Source organism: Diospyros lotus, chromosome 15 (genome assembly GCF_014633365.1).
Source record: "Diospyros lotus cultivar Yz01 chromosome 15, ASM1463336v1, whole genome shotgun sequence".
Classification (NCBI taxonomy): Eukaryota; Viridiplantae; Streptophyta; class Magnoliopsida; order Ericales; family Ebenaceae; genus Diospyros; species Diospyros lotus.
Genome location: NC_068352.1, coordinates 21,480,014 through 21,488,610, shown reverse-complemented (window position 1 = coordinate 21,488,610; position 8,597 = coordinate 21,480,014).

Here is an 8,597-nt window from a genome sequence, read left to right as displayed (position 1 = left end):
TTGTCTCTTGCATTGAAGCTCTGGTGGTATATAGAAGTCTCTAGGTTGCCCAGATTCTCAAGTTGGCTGGATTATTTCATCTTAAAAGGGATTTATTGATGATAATATCTGACTTACAGTATAGACTCAACTCTCTCTCTCTCTCCCCTAACGGGCACTTCATCTGGGCTATTCTCGATATATTAGTTGCTTGGTTAGGGCATGGCTCCATGATTTCTTTTCTATATAAGATGGGATGGAAATCAAGTAGTCTACTGTTTGGTCAAGTTGAGTTAGAGGGCATCTAATATAAGGCTCACTTGAGGGATCTATTTTGTATTGAGATTTCTCAAGTTTCCTTGGTTTGATGTTTCTCTTTACTTTGTTTGGCCTAATTGGGATAGTCGGTGTCTAAAGTTTTAAGAATTTTAATATTTCAATATGTCACAAGTTTTGAAATTTAAAATGTTATCATATGATGATTGTATAGATTTTACAACCGATCGAGACCAACTAAACATATGATTGAAATTTAAAATGTTATCATATAATTGTTTGGCCTAGTGTACGTTGTTTTCTTTTCTTTCTTTTTTTCCCCTAAAATTGAAACTATATTTTTTGAAAATATTTTCACATATTTTTAGTTTATATTTAAATATAGATTTAGATTTTTAGAAATTATCTCTATATTTATATATACTTTCAGTTTAATTATATTTATATTTTAGAAAATATCTTTCATATATATACATATATATTGTTCGGAAAATATTTTAATATAATTTCTGTAAGTAAAAACATATTTTTTATGTAAATATATTTGTATGTATATTATTTATATTTTAGAGAATATATGTTATATTTATGTAATTAAAATGTATCTTTATATCAAAATATATTTTATATAGGCTAGAGAGAGGAGAGAGAAAGAGAAAGGGTATAAAAATCAAAGATAAAATAATCCTCATTAATTAGCAGAATTTGTTAATCATTTAAAAAAAAAACACAAAGGTGTCTATTGAAATTTTCTCCAAGATTGTAGATATAGATAAATAAATATAAAATATAAAATATAAAAAATATTCTAAATTTTTGTTATTTTCAATATATTCATTAAACGTATCTAATTATCTTTGAAAAAAAAGTCACATGATTTATTATTTGAATTTTTCTAGATATACTTATATCTCCCACTCTTAAGAGAAACATATTTTGATCCTTACAAATAAGAGAAAATGACGTTTGTGTTTTTCAGTGCATTCTAAAAAAATTAACAAACAATTTGATAAAAATTTTGAAATATTTTTTAATTTTATTTTAATCCGAAAAGTATTCCAACCTTATCTTGATACAACATTATTTTGGGATGACTGCTTTTGCACAACCCTCGTTGCTCGTGTCCTCTATTCTGGGAGAGAAAGTAAATTCGTAAGTTGAGCATTTGACCATTGCACAAGACAAAGAATCGAACTCACAATCTATTAATGCAAATCCTAGCGTATTACTTATCCGACCTATGTTCTGGGAATATGATATAATATTATCATACTCATTTTAACAAACATTATTTAAATAAAAATATTATACTCCCTTGTTTTAATTTTATAATACAACATATTACATACTCTTTCAATTCATTCAGTGTTAACATCAAACTGCAGTTCGTTTTATGGAAGGTCAATTAAATGGATAAATTCCAGAGGCTCACACTGTCCCTTTCCACACAAATCGAAACCAAGCCACCTCCTCCTCCAGGCAACAAGTTTCTATTCACATTGTGCTTCACAGAGGGACTTTTCCAAGAAAAGAAAATGAAAATAATATTAAATTAATTCCCTGTGTATAATACAATTATTCAATAATAATAATAATAATAATAGTCTGTATATATATATATTTATGTTTGTATAACATGTAATTGAAATAATATTTTAATTATAAACTATAAAAGTCCATAGTATTAATAATTAAATATTAATCTTGGAATATAGTTATATCTGATATTTTAGAATTTTGATTATAAGTATAATCATATTATTATGCAAATACAATGAAATAATATATGTCCAAAACTATTGAATTTGTATTAATTTGTAGCTTAATAATAAATGATAAATTAATCTAAATAATAATTGAGATATTAATTTTGTCTTTCTTGCTGCAGAGAAGGGTCTGAATCTAATAGTTTATGAAGACTTCTTCTGTCTCTATTGATTTTCTTTTTGTCCAGTCTTCAGAGCTCCATGATGGCCGCCTAGATCTTTCAAACTATGAAAATCATGAGAAACACAACTATTATATCAAATGTTTTTGTTTTTTCCATTTTTGTGTGGACGAGGTTGGCTCTGTAGACTTTCCCTTTGCTGGTGGGTAAGGGTTTTCATTTTCTGTTCTTTTGGCTGGGTGAGTATGTTTTTATTTATTTATTTATTTTATTTTATAAAAGAGAGTTTCACTGAATATAGAAATGTTTTGAGAAATTACGACCCAAGATTAAAAGTCACATCATTTCTATATGTTAACATCACCCAATATTAAATGTCGTGGGGGGATCAGAATACACATGAGATCTCCGTGCAGTGCACACATCACCGAAAGCCATGGTCTCCACTACACTGTCACAAGTACGAACTAAACTATGCTGTTCTAGTTCTACTTGCGCTGTAACCCACGGTGGAGGTGGAGGTGGAGGAAGATTAAGGTCACAAGTACGAACTAAAGAATGCTGTTCCTAATTATATAAACAGTACTTTCCAGTTGGAATTCTATAGTCATGAACCCACGAATATCCCGAATGGATGCCTCAACTCGCCAGTGAATTAAGCTACGTGGTTGAATCATTTGCATTTGCCACAACCATCTTTCAATCAATCTGTCTCGGAATAACAATATATCACCCCCACTCTTTCCCCTCAGCATGCCTTATCTTTCATTCTGCCCTCGATCTCCTGCTCTCTCTCCCTCTGAACCCAGCAAAAGCTTGGTTTATCGTGATCCAATAATTGCTGTGGTGAAAATAATTAATGCATTAAAAATTAGTTTACTATAAACAAACCTGACATCATTTATTTCAACCAAAGTACTTGTTTTTTTTACATATATACATATATATACAATGATTGGTATGATGAATAATCTCAAGACAAAAAATAATAAATGTGGTGGTGGGTAGATTTCTGAAGAGAAGTCTATATATGGGTTTATATATTCTCCCTGGATTTCATGCTAGATCATGCCTCAGCCCTACACTACTGTTTCCATGATTGAGCAAGCAGCGGCAGCCATGTGATTTGAGCAAGTACTAATTAGGTTGTGTTGTATTTATGTGAAGAACGACATCGTTTAATGGAGGGGTAGGAGGGTCTTTTGGCAACCCTCTTGGCTGCCCAAAACAGCAGCGTTTTGGGCTCCGGAGCAGATGGCCGAAATGGCAACCTTCCCTACCGTTTTGCCGAAGCATACCCTTCTTAACTTGTTGTTTTGCCTGCTATTTTCCCGATCGTCGATACTGCCTTTATATGACTTGATCTGCACCATTGCTTTCCCCTTTATATCCTCTATAGTCGCCTCGAGATATGTAGCGCACAACCTCCGATTATCTACCTCGTTCAGGGTTTGTTGATTCATTTATCTGATTTTCTTTCTCTCTATATAGTTGATACACATGTTTTTTCTCTCTAGGGTTTGTGCCTCTAATCTGTAGTTTCTGTGGTTATGGGGTTAATTTGATTTGAGAGTTGTTTTGTACAGTGAGATTAGAGAGTGAGATTGTGTATACTGAGGCTGTAATCAAATTTTTTCAATAGTATAGTGAGCTCTCTTTGTCGGAACTCAACGTAGACGTAGCCCTCATTACCGTTTGCGTTTTGTGTATGTTTTATTTCTGTTTCTTATTTATTTGCATGCTTACAGTATCGATGCCTTTGTGAATGTTTGCTGGCTCTATTTGTTTACTGTTTTGAGTTTTGGTCGAGAGTTGTCTTGACCCAACGGGTTACATGTTGAAGTCAGATTATTAATATTCTTTAATTCAATTAATATACAACTTGCTTTAGTCATAATTTTTTTGATGATAAATGTCATACATTTATATATGCAATGTCTATTATGTAACCTTGTTTTTTTCCATTTTAATTTTAGTTAAAATTTGTTATGACATAAGCATATGTAAGTTTTTTTTTTTTTTTATAAAAAGAGGATCCATGTTATTAAGAATCGTCCAACTCAATTGTAACAAGGGGAAGAGGGAAAGACTGAATAGACTTAAGGTAATTGCCATAATTAAAGAGAAGATGACAGTGATAGAGCCCCATCCACAATAAGCTCGCCCAACTAAGCTCCAATGCGAAAGTCGCACTAGTTAATCCTGCTGCCACTTCACAACAGCCCACATCCTCCACCATGCCACAAGAAGAGGCCATAGCATTAGCCGCGAGCATGGTTCCAGGCTTCCAGCATGATCGCGAATCTAGAGACAGTTGATTATCTTTTAGACAAAAATCTAAAATCTAAAATTAACTCTTTACATTGTGAATTAACTTTTTATTTTGATCGAGATTTTAATGATAGCATCAAGTGAGAGCATGTGACTAACACTAAGTACATTATTGCATTGGAAATTTTAGGGAAATAGAATAATTTTCATAAATGAGGACTATGAAGCAACATTTGAAAATCAATATTGACCCATGTTGTCTTATATACGGACGCTTTAGTGACATTTGATGGGCTGTTTTACTTGTGTTGTTGAGGCATTAAAGTCAATTGCTATTAGTGGATGCCAAATAACCTATACTCTTGACATCTATAAATAAATGATATTTTATTTAGGATTTATGATAAAAAAAATTGACTATCTTTATAATAGTTCTGGGCCTATTTCTCTACTATATATATATATGAATTTGGTTGATTTTTTTTCTTCAATAAAATTTTTATTTATATAAAAAAAACAATAGTATGGCATGTCTATTGAGAAGCAGACAAATTGGTCCTTTCTAAGCCCAAATTTAATGAAATTAGATAGCCACTATAAATTTAAGATATTCTTGGAGCACGTCCACATCATGAACACATTTTCTTGCTCTACTGTCTGGTCTTGGTCTTGTTCTTAAAACGGATAAAGGATGTGTATCAATGTCATGTCATTAAATAATTCTGTTGGAAAATTAAATAAAATTCTCAAAATCTTTCATTTTCCTTTCGCTAGGTAAATCTTACATGCTTTCATGAAATAAGAATTTTGAAAACAAAAAACCCAGAAAACATATATATATACATATATATATATATATACACCATGAATTATAAGCTTAGTTCAGTTCACATAATCTGTGTCATCGTAGAGTTTAAAGAGGGCTAGATGCATGCAACATTTATTTATTTTTTCCCCTTTTGTGAGAGTATGTTACTAACAGGCTTACAGTACATCTTAGCAAAAAGAAAATATTATATTAAATATATATTATGTAAATATACATACAAAGAGAGTGAGAATTGTTTCAAATTTTTGGGCATTGTTCACTTGTAAACCACGAGTACCATCTCATAAAAGAAAAAAAAAAAAAACACCAGTATCATTGTTACTAAGTATTATGTGATAAATTTTATTTTGTTATATCATAATCTGAATTAATATATATTTATCTATTTCACAAAAATTATCCTGTTTCAACTATAGACTGACCACTAAATCTAAATCTCTCCCTTTCTTGTTCAATATCCTGGATGTGAGTTTTTGAACATTGGTTAAAACTTAAGCTTAAATAGAGATTAATAACTTTGTTATTTTTTTTATTTTTAAACTGAAGAAGGTATCTCACTTATGTGTGGTCAAACTTCAGTATATATAAGGCTAATTAATCATTGAGTTGGCGATGAGATTTTAATTAGCTTTAAACTTTTACCTACTGTCTAATATCATATTTATATTGAATTGTAAATTAGTATTTCCAATAAAGTTATTGATTTAATATTAATTAATATTTCACATGAAACGTCGTCTCTCTCTCTCTAGGTATAAGATTCGTTTTTCAGATGAGACGGTGATTTAAATAGAATTAAAGAGGTACGGAGTCAGAAGGAAATTAGTGAGGGTGGGGGCAAATTTGACAAACCCAGAATTTCTTCGTCTTCCTTGTCGATGGGTGGTGTCTAGGGACCGGGACATGCATGAGGGAGAACTGAAGCAGCTGCCACAGGCATTGATAAATGGATCAATGGAAAAAATTTGGGAAATTCCACTGTGCTGTTAAGTTTAAGTAAGGTTTTAAGAGTTCTATTAGTTAGTCTTAATATTTAGTATTTAACCTAATTAAAACTTAGCATCTTATCTGAATACAAAAGTTTATTAAATTCTCCTATCATTATCCTTGACAAATATATATTTGTAAACAACTGCAGAAAGAGACACAAATGTATTTATTGCGGGGCCATGGCAGACAAGGACTTTCAATGTAAAAACTTTTATGGGTCCTCAAACATATGTAGCAATAATTGTCGTTGTCATTTGCCAATGCTATGCATGGTGTCATTTATTAATTATTTTTATATATATATGTTGTGCTCAGCAACCTAACTTTCTCCATCACTTTTGGGTCTATTCTCTCCATTTGAGGGGTCCCCTCCAAAACACTCCAAAACCCTTGGCGTTAGACCCCACCCCCCAATAATTCAACCCCAATGTTGGGTAAACCTCAACTCACCTTTAGCTCATCTTCCCTTTCCATTTCCTCTTCTTCATCAGTAAAAGCAAAAAAAAAAAAAAAAAGTTGATTGGTGTCAACATTTTCACGAAAGATTGTGTCTCGATTGAATAAAAAGATGTGTCAAATGATCCATTATAAATAGCAATGGTGATGAGAACCTTTTCGTAAAGTTTTTGAGAGATTTTGTTGTATCCTAAAGACTTGTTTTGTCAATACTAACAACAAATCCCTTTTAAAAAAAATATTATACACCTCTCGAAATCATTTGTTCATTATGTCTTCATCCAAGGAATAAAAAATCATCGAAATCATGGGTAATTGTTGGAGGGAGTTATTATTTATAGTAACTTTTTGGGGGGCTAAAAATTCATTAAATATTTGTAAAATTTAAAATTTGAGATATTTAACCATAACTTCCTTTCTATATTATTTTTTAATCACAAAACTAAATTTACATGTTGAAAAAATAATAAAAAAACTAAATTTATATGTTGAAAAAAATAATCACAATGCCTAATTAATCTTAAACAGTTATATACAATCATTATTATAAATCAATTAAAAATAAAAATTCCAATTTTTTCCTTGAGTGGAGGAAAGTGACATCTATTGATGATTTGAGAGGAAAAAAAGAGAGAAAAAAAGAAAAAGAAAAAATATAACCATTAATTCTAATCAATTTCTAAACTCAAGTAAAATCTTAATTTATCTCTAAAGAAGTGTAAAATTCAATTGTTCTATAATCTAAGAAAAAACAAATTTATTTGAATTGTGGAAGCAAAATGATTTTCAACTTTTGAAATTAGAAACACAGATTTAATGTTTAAAAATTTAATCAAAAACCTCATTTACTAAGGGGAAAAAAAACAAGAATATTCAAAGATTTGTGTGTTTGAAAATTCAATAAAAATCATATTTATTGTGGACAAAATAAAAATTCAATCCAAAATTTAATTCTTCATAGATTACTTTGTTTCCACACTTTAAAGATAATGTGGAAACTTATTTGCTTTTGTAATTCAATGATAAATTGTATGAGTCAAAAAATCTAGAAGTCGTAGTGCTTGTATCGAGACCTAAAAGTCGTCTTAGATATATCATTCAACTTAATACTCAGCTGGTAAATTCGAATCTCATATCAATCTTTGAAAAGTTCCTGACTCTTTTTTATATTAGAAATTTATCTAATTTTCTTTGGTCATCTAGATAATCATCATTTTAGACTCATATCACCATATTTGTATAAGTTAAAAAATCACAAAATGACTTTTTGTTGATATCATGAGAACATTACAAAATTAATTAATTAAACGGTACATAATTTTAGAGCCAAGGAAATATGTCAAGTCTTAGATTAGGATACACCATCCTCGACCTCTAACTCACTCATTTGCCTTCCTCCTCTTTGGGTAAGTTCTAGAGATGCCCCAACTACTCGCAAACATGGCAAATGAGATTTCTAAGCTAACCTTTAGTCTTCTCAAACTTTTTTCTTATTCAGACATTCTCAAGCTATAGCTGTCTGTCACACTCATAGCAACCTAATTTTTCCTCTTGACATTCTTTCCCAACATAATGCTTCTTACACTTTGGACATTGCGTGCCATGTTTAGATTTGAACTATTGGTATTTTAATTTTTGAGCCTCATATTCTTTTTTTTGATTTATCCCCTATTGATTCTTTTATACTTATCTTCATCACTCTCATTCGAGTTAAGTTGGTCTTTGAAGTCATTGGCTTGAAAACTAAGTTAGCATAGAAATATGTGTCCACAATGCCATCACTTGTTAAAGTTCTAGCTATAGTCCCTCTAAGAATCTATGATCTTTCTCGATCTAGTCCTTTTCATACAAAGGCATGCATTTGATTAGTTAAGTGAACTTCGTTTTATACTAAGCCTTCGTTATATC